Below are 13,240 nucleotides of genomic sequence, written 5' to 3'. Positions count from 1 at the left end.
GTCGCTGTCCCCTGAAACATGGACCAAGATCTATCCACTTCAACTGAGAGGGGTCGCTGTCCCCTGAAACATGCCCCTTAAATATTGTCATTCTTGATGAGGACTCATCTTCTACCATGGTAGGTGATCTACAAGGGTGAGGTTCTTTTTTTACATTAAAACATAAGAAATTATATATATCTCAATACACGTATTTTCTAAGCATCACACTCTTATTAGATATATATTTTTTTGTAACAGACAAATTACAAACATACAAAATCATGGTAACTCTGTAGCTCTCACCGGCCACAGAGGAGATAGTCCTGTCCAACCCTCTCTCCATCTCTCATGATCAGAGGGTTACCGGTATCAATGGCCACCACATACTGCTGGAGTACTGGGGGAGGGAGAGAGAGAGGGGGGGAGAGAGCAAGAGAGAAGGGTTGGGGAGAGAGTCAGTCACTCTGCACCTTCTGTGTTAGTATTAGTCTAATATTAGTATTAGTCTGTATTATTATTAGTCTGTATTAGTATTATTCTGTATTAGTGTTCGTCTGTATTAGTGTTAGTCTGTATTAGTGTTAGTCTGAATTAGTATTAGTCTGTATTAGTATTAGTCTAGTATCAGTATTAGTCTGTATTAGTATTAGTCTGTATTAGTCTAGTATTAGTCTGTATTAGTCTTGTATCAGTATTAGTCTGTATTAGTATTAGTCTAATATTAGTATTAGTCAAATATTAGTATTAATCTAGTATTGGTAAGATTCTGAATTAGTATTAGTCTTAGTCTGTATTAGTATTAGTCTGTATTAGTCTGTATTAGTATTAGTCTAATATTAGTATTAGTCAAATATTAGTATTAGTATAGTATTGGTAATATTCTGTATTAGTCTTAGTCTGTATTAGTCTGTATTAGTATTAGTCTGTATTAGTGTTAGACTGTATTAGTGTTAGTCTGTATTAGTGTTAGTCTGTATTAGTGTTAGTCTGTATTAGTATTAGTCTGTATTGGTAATATTTTGTATTAGTATTCGTCTGTATTAGTCTAGTATTAGTCTCTATTGGTAATATTCAGTATTAGTATTAGTCTGTATTAGTAATATTCGGTATTAGTATTAGTATTAGTCTGTATTAGTATTAGTCTGTATTAGTATTAGTCTAGTATTGGTAATATTCTGTATTCGTATTAGTCTAATATTAGTATTAGTCTGTATTAGTATTAGTCTGTATTAGTATTAGCAATATTCCGTATTAGTATTAGTATTAGTAATATTCTGTATTATTCTTAGTCTGTATTAGTAATATTCTGTATTAGTAATATTCTGTATTAGTCCGTATTAATCTGTATTAGTCTGTATTAGTCTAGTATTAATATTAGTCTATATTAATATATCTGTATTAGTATTAGTCTCTATTAGTATTAGTATTGTATTAGTATTGTATTAGTATTAGTCTGTATTAGTATTAGTCTGTATTAGTCTAGTATCAGTATTAGTCTATATTAGTATTAGTCTGTATTAGTATTAGTCTGTATTAGTATTAGTCTGTATTAGTCTAGTATCAGTATTAGTCTATATTAGTATTAGTCTGTATTAGTCTAGTATTAGTCTTTATTAGTCTGTATTAGTATTAGTCTGTATTAGTATTAGTCTGTATTAGTCTAGTATCAGTATTAGTCTATATTAGTATTAGTCTGTATTAGTATTAGTCTGTATTAGTATTAGTCTGTATTAGTCTAGTATTAGTCTTTATTAGTCTGTATTAGTATTAGTCTAGTATCAGTATTTGTCTATATTAGTATTAGTCTGTATTAGTATTATTCTGTATTAGTATTAGTCTGTATTAGTCTATATTAGTATTAGTCTGTATTAGTCTAGTATTAGTCTTTATTAGTCTGTATTAGTATTAGTCTAGTATCAGTATTTGTCTGTATTAGTATTAGTCTGTATTAGTATTATTCTGTATTATTATTAGTCTGTATTAGTCTAGTATTAATATTAGTCTGTATTAGTCTAGTATTAATATTAGTCTGTATTAGTATTAGTCTAGTATCAGTATTTGTCTAGTATTAGTAAATCAAATCAAATGTTATTTGTCACATACACATGGTTAGCAGATGTTAATGTGAGTGTAGTGAAATGCTTGTGCTTCTAGTTCCGACCATGCAGTAATAACCAACAAGTAATCTAACCTAACAATTTCACAACAAGTGTAATGGATTGAATAAGAATATGTACATAAAAATATATAAATGAGTGATGGTACAGAACGGCATAGGCAAGATGCAGTAGATGGTATAGAGTACAGTATATACATATGAGATGAGTAATGTAGGGTGTGTAAACATTATATAAAGTGGCATTGTTTAAAGTGGCTAGTGATACATTTATTACATACATTTTTTCCATTATTAAAGTGGCTGGAGTTGAGTCAGTATGTTGGCAGCAGCCACTCTGTGTTAGTGGTGGCTGTTTAACAGTCTGATGACCTTAGAAGATAGAAGCTGTTTTTCAGTCTCTCGGTCCCAGCTTTGATGCACCTGTACTGACCTCGCCTTCTGGATGGTAGCGGGGTGAACAGGCAGTGGCTCGGGTGGTTGTTGTCCTTGATGATCTTTATGGCCTTCCTGTGACATTGGGAGGTGTAGGTGTCCTGGAGGGCAGGTAGTTTGCCCCCGGTGATGCGTTGTGCAGACCTCACTACCCTCTGGAGAGCCTTACGGTTGTGGGCGGAGCAGTTGCCGTACCAGGCGGTGATACAGCCCGATAGGAAGCTCTCGATTGTGCATCTGTAAAAGTTTGTGTTTTTGGTGACAAGCCGAATTTCCTCAGCCTCCTGAGGTTGAAGAGGCGCTGCTGCGCCTTCTTCACGACGCTATCTGTATGGATGGACCATTTGAGTTTGTCCGTGATGTGTACACAGAGGAACTTAAAACTTTCCACCTTCTCCACTACTGTCCCCTCTGTGGATAGGGGGCTGCTTCCTCTGCTGTTTCCTGAAGTCTGCGATCATCTCCTTTGTTTTGTTGACATTGAGTTTGAGGTTATTTTCCTGACACCACACTCCGAGGGGCCTCACCTCCTCCCTGTAGGCCGTCTCGTCGTTGTTGGTAATCAAGCCTACCACTGTGTCGTCTGCAAACTTGATGATTGAGTTGGAGGCGTGCATGGCCACGCAGTCATGGGTGAACAGGGAGTACAGGAGAGGGCTGAGAACGCACCCTTGTGGGGCCCCAGTGTTGAGGATCAGATGATCAGAATATGTTGTTACCTTCCCTCACCACCTGGGGGCGGCCCGTCAGGAAGTCCAGGACCCAGTTGCACAGGCCGGGGTCTGAGGACTGGCTTCCATCTGGCCACTCTACCATAAAGGCCTGATTGGTGGAGTGCTGCAGAGATGGCTGTCCTTCTGGAAGGTTCTCCCATCTCCACAGAGGAACTCTATCTCTGTCAGATTGACCATCGGGTTCTTGGTCACCTCCCTGACCAAGACCCTTCTACTCTGATTACTCAGTTTGACCGGGCGGCCAGCTCTAGGAAGAGTCTTCGTGGTTCCAAACTTCTTCCATTTAAGAATGATGGAGGCCATTGTGTTCTTGTGGACCTTCAATGCTGAAGACATTTGTTGGTACCCATCCCCAGATCTGTGCCTCGACACAATCCTGTCTCGGAGCTCTACAGACAATTCCTTCGAACCTCATGGCTTGGTTTTTGCTCTGACATGCACTGTCAACTGTGGGAACTTATATAGACAGGTGTGTGCCTTTCCAAATCATGTCCAATCAATTGAATTTACCACAGGTGGACTCCAATCAAGTTGTAGAAACATTTCATGGATGATCAATGGAAACAGGATGCACCTGAGCTCTGGGTCTGAATACTTATGTCAATGTTGTTTTTTTAAAATACATTTGCAGCCATTTCTGAAAACCTGTTTTCACTTTGTCATTATGGGGTATTGTGTATAGATTACTGAGGATGAAAAAATAAAATAAAATAAATCAATTTTAAGAATAAGGCTGTAACAAAAACAGTGTGGGAAAAAGTCAAAGGGTCGGAATTATTTATGAAGGCACCGTACTAAATAATATATGTGTAAAATTAGTTGTGATTTAGAATGGACCATTATCATGTTCCTGTCTCGGAACAGGGGCATAGGAAAAAAAATAAATGTTCATCTAAGGACTTAAACAGCTTTTCCCCATGCTTCATTTTCATGCCAGCCAAGTAGGATATACTCCTGCTGTAGAGATATGCAATGTGCTTCATATTAACAAGGCTGATAAATAAATATAGTAGGCCTAGACTATAGAAAGCTGATCCTCCACTTTTTAATAGAGGCCAGCATAACTCTGTTGTCTCGCGCAATTGCATAGTATATATAAATGTTGCGCAACATGAGATCTCATGAAGTCCTTGATCAGATTTTCCATTAGATTTTCTATTGATGTCAGAGTGATTAGAGGGACAATAGAGTGCTGAGTACCAGGCAGTTAGCAAGTTTGGTAGGTTACTAATGACCATCAGCGGGCATCAGAGCTTAGAGAAACATAATTACAGTGACAAAACAGTCAGATGGAATTTGACTGCCACCATGACTCATGACCGTCGGTGTGGCGGTAATACGGTCACCGTAACACCTCTAGCCCCGAGGCAGCAGCGGGCAATGAGACGGGGGCGGTTCTCCCTGGACGAGGACATTCTACAAACGTTGGACGGGGACGTACGGACATCCATCGGAATGGGTCCCTTAGCTGCAGAACCAACACCAGTTTCATATGTGGCCACTCAACAGCCCCGTCACGTTCCACCAACACGTTCCACCGTTCCTGCCCTCAGCCCCTCTGGTTTCGCTACTGTCAGCCCCGCCACGTCCATCCTCCTCTGGCTGGCCGTATCCCACTCTGGGGCTGACCGTATCCCACTCTGGGGCTGGCCGTATCCCACTCTGGGGCTGGCCGTATTCCACTCTGGGGCTGGCCGTATTCCACTCTGGGGCTGGCCGTATTCCACTCTGGGGCTGGCCTTATCCCACTCTGGAGCTGAACGTATCCCACTCTGGGGCTGGCCGTATCCAACTGTGGGGCTGGCTGGGGGGCGTTGCCTCCCACCCAGGGAGACGGGTCATGGGTCATGTGTGACAACTGTTGGAAGTGGTTCCACTGTGTGGGGTGGAGTATTCATTTTTATATAATTAAAGTACGTTTATTTTTATATAATTAAATTTAGTTTATTTTTATATAAGTATGTCACGTTCTGACCATAGTTCTTTTGTGTTTTCTTTGTTTTAGTGTTGGTCAGGACGTGAGCTGAGTGGGCATTCTATGTTGTGTGTCTAGTTTTCCCGTTTCTATGTTTGGCCTGATATGGTTCTCAATCAGAGGCAGGTGTTAGTCATTGTCTCTGATTGGGAACCATATTTAGCCTGTTTTGTGTTGGGTTTTGGTGGGTGGTTGTTTCCTGTCTTCTGTCTTTGTGTCTATGCACCAGACTGTTTTGGTTTTTCACATTTGTTGTCTTGGTATTTTTTGTAGTGTCCTGGTTTATGGTCTTTATTAAAAATGATGAACTCTAACCACGCTGCGCTTTGGTCCGATCCTTCGTCCACAGAACAAAACTGTTACAAATTAAAGTTAGTTTATTTTTATATAATTAAATTTAGTTTATTTTTATATAATTAAAGTTAATGCAAGTTATATTTGTTATTTAATACATATTATACATGTTATTTTTCAACAAAAATACTGTGTGGCAACAGTAACAGTAACAGTAAAATGCCCCCAGTACTCTCATTATTGTTGTTGATATAATAACTATTACTAATAATCAAAGATTGCTTAAATATAATAAAGGCTGTTAAGAAACAAACACGGAGACTTTTTTGCTTGTTATGCTGCTGTGTTAAGTCTTTGAGAGTAGTGCCCAAATAAATATCCACAGGGTGGCGACATTCTCTAAATAATGAGAATTTTGGTCAATATTCCTCATTGTTGATCACTAGAAACGACCAGTGGACATTTTACAAACAATCGGGTAATGTAGCTAATGTAGCTAATGTAGCTAATGTAGATAATGCAAACAAAAATACACACGTTTTCAGAATCCCTGTTTGCGCGTTAATCAAGTTATTTTGTTTTATTGGAAACACATATATTTCCGTTTGAAAACGTTCGTCTTCACCCAGGGTGCCGGTGGAGGGCTGACAGGCCTTCCAAAAGAGACAAAGCAAGGAAATGTGTAAACAATTTGCTTATCACGTTTGGTCAGGGTTTGAGAGGACACAGGGTAAGCCACCCTCACATAAATAGCCCTGAACAAAAGATACGTTCATATTAGCATCTATTTGATATTGAACAAAAAATATAGACGCAACATGTAAAGTGTTGGGTCTCATGTTCCATGAGCTGAAATAAAAGATCCCAGAAATTTCTCTCAAAATTTGTGCACAAATTTGTTTACATCCCTTTTAGTGATCATTTCTCCTTTGCCAAAACAATCCATCCACGTGACAGGTGTGGCAAATCAAGAAACGGATTAAACAGCATGATCATTACACAGGTGCACCTTGTGCTGGGACAATAAAAGGCCACTCTGAAATGTGCAGTTTTTTGACAACACAATACCACAGATTCAAGTTTTGAGGGAGAGAGGTTAAACATGTATTTTTATTTTTTATATTTGAGATTCTTCAAACTAGCCACCCTTTGCCTTGATGAAAGCTTTGCACACTCTTGAAATTCTCTCAACCAGCTTCATGAGGTAGTGACCTGGATGGAATGCATTTCAATTAACAGTTGTGCCTTCTTAAAAGTTAATTTGTGGAATTTGTTTCCTTCTTAATGTGTTTGAGCCAATCAGTTGTGTTGTGATAAGGTAGAGGTGGTCACTGGTTGAAAACTGTTTTCTGCCCCTCCCAAAAGATAGAATTTGTAGATAATTTGCCCTCTTTCTGGGACTCACCCAAAAACAGGACCAAGCCTGGACTGTTGAGGAGTGACGGACTCCATCCTAGCTGGAGGGGTGCTCATCTTATCTACGAACATAGACAGGGCTCTAACTCCTCTCGCTCCACAATGAAATAGGGTGCGGGCCTGGCATCAGGCTGTTAGCCAGCCTGCCAGTTTAGTGGAGTCTGCCACTAGCACAGTCAGTGTAGTCAGCTCAGCTATCCCCATTGAGACCGTGTCTGTGCCTCGACCTACAGTGCCTTGCGAAAGTATTCGGCCCCCTTGAACTTTGCGACCTTTTGCCACATTTCAGGCTTCAAACATAAAGATATAAAACTGTATTTTTTTGTGAAGAATCAACAACAAGTGGGACACAATCATGAAGTGGAACGACATTTATTGGATATTTCAAACTTTTTTAGCAAATCAAAAACTGAAAAATTGGGCGTGCAAAATTATTCAGCCCCTTTACTTTCAGTGCAGCAAACTCTCTCCAGAAGTTCAGTGAGGATCTCTGAATGATCCAATGTTGACCTAAATGACTAATGATGATAAATACAATCCACCTGTGTGTAATCAAGTCTCCGTATAAATGCACCTGCACTGTGATAGTCTCAGAGGTCCGTTAAAAGCGCAGAGAGCATCATGAAGAACAAGGAACACACCAGGCAGGTCCGAGATACTGTTGTGAAGAAGTTTAAAGCCGGATTTGGATACAAAAAGATTTCCCAAGCTTTAAACATCCCAAGGAGCGATAATATTGAAATGGAAGGAGTATCAGACCACTGCAAATCTACCAAGACCTGGCCGTCCCTCTAAACTTTCAGCTCATACAAGGAGAAGACTGATCAGAGATGCAGCCAAGAGGCCCATGATCACTCTGGATGAACTGCAGAGATCTACAGCTGAGGTGGGAGACTCTGTCCATAGGACAACAATCAGTCGTATATTGCACAAATCTGGCCTTTATGGAAGAGTGGCAAGAAGAAAGCCATTTCTTAAAGATATCCATAAAAAGTGTCGTTTAAAGTTTGCCACAAGCCACCTGGGAGACACACCAAACATGTGGAAGAAGGTGCTCTGGTCAGATGAAACCAAAATTGAACTTTTTGGCAACAATGCAAAATGTTATGTTTGGCGTAAAAGCAACACAGCTGAACCTACCATCCCCACTGTCAAACATGGTGGTGGCAGCATCATGGTTTGGGCCTGCTTTTCTTCAGCAGAGACAGGGAAGATGGTTAAAATTGATGGGAAGATGGATGGAGCCAAATACAGGACCATTCTGGAAGAAAACCTGATGGAGTCTGCAAAAGACCTGAGACTGGGACGGAGATTTGTCTTCCAACAAGACAATGATCCAAAACATAAAGCAAAATCTACAATGGAATGGTTCAAAAATAAACATATCCAGGTGTTAGAATGGCCAAGTCAAAGTCCAGACCTGAATCCAATCGAGAATCTGTGGAAAGAACTGAAAACTGCTGTTCACAAATGCTCTCCATCCAACCTCACTGAGCTCGAGCTGTTTTGCAAGGAGGAATGGGAAAAAATTTCAGTCTCTCGATGTGCAAAACTGATAGAGACATACCCCAAGCGACTTACAGCTGTAATCGCAGCAAAAGGTGGCGCTACAAAGTATTAACTTAAGGGGGCTGAATAATTTTGCACGCCCAATTTTTCAGTTTTTTATTTGTTAAAAAAGTTTGAAATATCCAATAAATGTCGTTCCACTTCATGATTGTGTCCCACTTGTTGTTGATTCTTCACAAAAAAATACAGTTTTATATCTTTATGTTTGAAGCCTGAAATGTGGCAAAAGGTCGCAAAGTTCAAGGGGGCCGAATACTTTCGCAAGGCACTGTAGGTTGTGCAAAACTTAACATGGCGGTGTTCGCCTTAGCAATCTCACTAGGATAAAGACCTCCTCCATTCCTGTCATTATTGAAAGAGATCGTGTTTCCTCACATCTCAAAATAGGGCTACTTAATGTTAGATCCCTTACTTCAAAGGCAGTTATAGTCAATCAACTAATCACTGATCGAAGTCCTGATGTGATTGGTCTGACTGAAACATGGCTTAAGTCTGATGAATTTACTGTGTTTAAATGAGGCCTCACCTCCTGGTTACACAAGTGACCATATCCCCCGCGTATCCCGCAAAGGCGGAGGTGTTGCTAACATTTACAATAGCAAATGTCAATTTACAACAAACAAAAAAATGATGTGTTCATCTTTTGAGCTTCTCGTCATGAAATCTATGCAGCCTACTCAATCACTTTTTATAGCTACTGTTTACAGACCTCCTGGGCCATATACAGCGTTCCTCACTGAGTTCCCTGAATTCCTATCGGACCTTGTAGTCATAGCAGATAATATTCTAATCTTTGGTGACTTTAATATTCACATGGAAAAGTCCACAGACCCACTCCAAAAGGCTTTCGGAGACATCATCAACTCAGTGGGTTTTGTCCAACATGTCTCCGGACCTACTCACTGCCACAGTCATACTCTGGACCTAGTTTTGTCCCATGGAATAAATGTTGTGGATCTTAATGTTTTTCCTCATAATCCTTGGACTATCGGACCACACTTTTATTAGGTTTGCAATCGCAACAAATAATCTGCTCAGACCCCAACCAAGGAGTATCAAAAGTCGTGCTATAAATTCTCGGACAACCCAAAGATTCCTTGTTAATCACCTAACTGAGGAACTCAATTTAACCTTGCGTAATACCCTAGATGCAGTTGCACCCCTAAAAACGAAAAACATGTGTCATAAGAAACTAGCTCCCTGGTATACAGAAAATACCCGAGCTCTGAAGCAAGCTTCCAGAAAATTGGAACGGAAATGGCGCCACACCAAACTGGAAGTCTTCCGACTAGCTTGGAAAGACAGTACTGTGCAGTATCGAAAAGCCCTCACTGCTGCTCGATCATCGTATTTTTCCAATTTAATTGAGGAAAATAAGAACAATCCAAAATGTATTTTTGATACTGTCGCATAGCTAACTAAAAAGCAGCATTCCCCAAGAGAGGATGGCTTTCACTTCAGCAGTAATAAATTCATGAACTTCTTTGATGAAAAGATCATGATTATTAGAAAGCAAATTACGGACTCCTCTTTAAATCTGCGTATTCCTCCAAAGCTCAGTTGTCCTGAGTCTGCACAACTCTGCCAGGACCTAGGATCAAGAGAGACACTCAAGTGTTTTAGTACTGTATCTCTTGACACAATGATGAAAATAATCATGGCCTCTAAACCTTCAAGCTGCATACTGGACCCTATTCCAACTAAACTCCTGAAAGAGCTGCTTCCTGTTCTTGGCCCTCCTATGTTGAACATAATAAACGGCTCTCTATCCACCGGATGTGTACCAAACTCACTAAAAGTGGCAGTAATAAAGCCTCTCTTGAAAAAGCCAAAACTTGACCAAGAAAATATAAAAAAACTAATCGGCCTATATCGAATCTTCCATTCCTCTCAATGTCTTTTGAAAAAGCTGTTGCGCAGCAACTCACTGCCTTCCCGAAGACAAACAATGCATACGCAATGCTTCAGTCTGGTTTTAGACCCCATCAGAGCACTGAGACTGCACTTGTGAAGGTGGTAAATGACATTTTAATGGCGTCAGACCGAGGCTCTGCATCTGTCCTCGTGCTACTAGACCTTAGTGCTGCTTTTGATACTGGTCCAAAAATGATGCAGAAAAATGAATCCATGCTTTTGTTACTTCTAGGTTAGACTACTGCAATGCTCTACTTTCCAGCTACCCGGATAAAGCACTAAGTAAGCTTCAGTTAGTGCTAAATATGGCTGCTATAATCTTGACTAGAAGCAAAAAATGTGATCATATTACTCCAGTGCTAGCCTCTCTACACTGGCTTCCTGTTAAGGCAAGGGCTGATTTCAAGGTTTTACTGCTAACCTACAAAGCATTACATGGGCTTGCTCCTACCTATCTTTCCGATTTGGTCCTGCCGTACATACCTACACGTAGGCTACGGTCACAAGATGCAGGTCTCCTAATTTTCCCTAGAATTTCTAGGCAAACAGCTGGAGGCAGGGCTTTCTCCTATAGAGCTCCATTTTTATGGCATGCTCTGCCTACCCATGTGAGAGACGCAGACTCGGTCTCAACTTTTAAGTCTTTATTGAAGACTCTTCTCTTCAGTGGATCATATGATTGAGTGGAGGGGTGTGTCACTTGAGTGGGTTGAGTCACTGACGTGATCTTCCTGTCTGGGTTGGTGCCCCCCCCTTGGGTTGTGCCGTGGCGGAGATCTTTGTGGGCTATACTCGGCCTTGTCTCAGGATGGTAAGTTGGTGGTTGAAGATATCCCTCTAGTAGTCTCTTCTCTTCCCGCCACAGGAGGGCCCAGTGTTTATTCTGCTGCAGAGTCCATTAGAGCCTCATAAATTGCAGCGATAAATGCTTTTTTATTATTATTTTTATTTCACCTTTATTTAACCAGGTAGGCTAGTTGAGAACAAGTTCTCATTTACAATTGCGACCTGGCCAAGATAAAGCAAAGCAGTGTGACACAGACAACAACACAGAGTTACACATGGAATAAACAAACCTACAGTCAATAACACAGTAGAAAAAAAGAGAGTCTATATACATTGTGTGCAAAAGTCATGAGGAGGTAGGCGAATAATTACAATTTTGCAGATTAACACTGGAGTGATAAATGATCAGATGGTCATGTGCAGGTAGAGATATTGGTGTGCAAAAGAGCAGAAACGTAATTAAAAAAACCAGTATGGGGATGAGGTAGGTGAAAATGGGTGGGCTATTTACCAATAGACTATGTACAGCTGCAGCGATCGGTTAGCTGCTCAGATAGCAGATGTTTAAAGTTGGTGAGGGAGATAAAAGTCTCCAACTTCAACGATTTTTGCAATTCGTTCCAGTCACAGGCAGCAGAGAACTGGAAGGAAAGGCGGCCAAATGAGGTGTTGGCTTTAAGGATGATCAGTGAGATACACCTGCTGGAGCGCGAGCTCTAGGAGAAGCTGGGGAGGCTTGGGCGAGTAGCTGTGGGGGGGAGGGGGGGGGATGGAGCTGTTGCCGAGGTTGGAGTAGCCAGGAGGAAGGCATGGCCAGCCCAGGCACAGCTGGGAGCTGAGGGGGGTCGGTAGCAGGCGGCAACAGTGAGAGAGTTATTTCTGGAGAGATTCATTTTTAAAATTAGAAGTTCGAACTGTTTGGGTATGGACCTGGAAAGTATGGCATTACTTTGCAGGCTATCTCTGCAGTAGACTGCAACTCCTCCCCCTTTGGCAGTTCTATCTTGACGGAAAATGTTATAGTTGGGTATGGGAATCTCAGAATTTTTGGTGGCAACAGTGAGAGAGTTATTTCTGGAGAGATTCATTTTTTAAATTAGAAGGTGGGTGTTGCCATCGTGACCACTGAACTGAGATAAGGCGGAGCTTTACCTAGCATGGACTTGTAGATGACCTGGAGCCAGTGGGTCTGGCGCCGAATATGTAGTGAGGACCAGCCGACTAGAGCATACAGGTCGCAGTGGTGGGTGGTATAAGGTGCTTTAGTAACAAAACGGATGACACTGTGATAGACTGCATCCAGTTTGCTGAGTAGAGTATTGGAAGCCATTTTGTAGATGACATCGCCGAAGTCGAGGATCGGTAGGATAGTCAGTTTTACTAGGGTAAGTTTGGCGGCGTGAGTGAAAGAGGCTTTGTTGCGAAATAGAAATTCGATTCTATATTTGATTTTGGATTGGAGATGTTTGATATGAGTCTGGAAGGAGAGTTTACAGTCTAGCCAGACACCTAGGTACTTATCGATGTCCACATATTCTAGGTCTGAACCATCCAGGGTGGTGATGCTAATCGGGTGTGCGGGTGCAGGCAGCGAACGGTTGAAAAACATGCATTTGGTTTCACTAGCGTTTAAGAGCAGTTGGAGGCCATGGAAGGAGTGTTGTATGGCATTGAAGCTCGTTTGGAGGTTAGATAGCACAGTGTCCAAGGAAGGGCCAGAAGTATACAGAATGGTGTCGTCTGCGTAGAGGTGGATCAGGGAATCGCCCGCAGCAAGAGCAACATCATTGATATATACAGAGAAAAGAGTCGGCCCGGGAATTGAACCCTGTGGCACCCCCATAGAGACTGCCAGAGGACCGGACAACATGCCCTCCGACTCTGTCTGCAAAGTAGTTGGAGAACCAGGCAAGGCAGTCATTAGAAAAACCAAGGCTACTGAGTCTGCCGATAAGAATATGGTGATTGACAGAGTCGAAAGCCTTGGCCAGGTCGATGAAGACGGCTGCACAGTACTGT

At 41.3% G+C, this 13,240-nt stretch overlaps 1 long non-coding RNA gene across 1 annotated transcript in view; it reads right to left on the bottom strand.

Annotated features, from left to right (window-relative positions):
• The window catches only part of LOC149979914 (uncharacterized), a 131,635-nt gene that overhangs the window by 15,263 nt on the left and 103,132 nt on the right, over positions 1–13,240 (bottom strand). Inside the window, exon 5 of the long non-coding RNA XR_016484079.1 lies at positions 286–379. This is a non-coding gene — a long non-coding RNA (uncharacterized LOC149979914). The remainder of the gene's footprint in view (positions 1–285; positions 380–13,240) is intronic.

This window comes from Oncorhynchus mykiss, chromosome 10 (assembly GCF_057628025.1).
Source record: "Oncorhynchus mykiss isolate SJ-2025 chromosome 10, ASM5762802v1, whole genome shotgun sequence".
Classification (NCBI taxonomy): Eukaryota; Metazoa; Chordata; class Actinopteri; order Salmoniformes; family Salmonidae; genus Oncorhynchus; species Oncorhynchus mykiss.
Note: the sequence above shows the minus strand (reverse complement) of the source record. Positions and strands in the feature narration are given on the sequence as shown.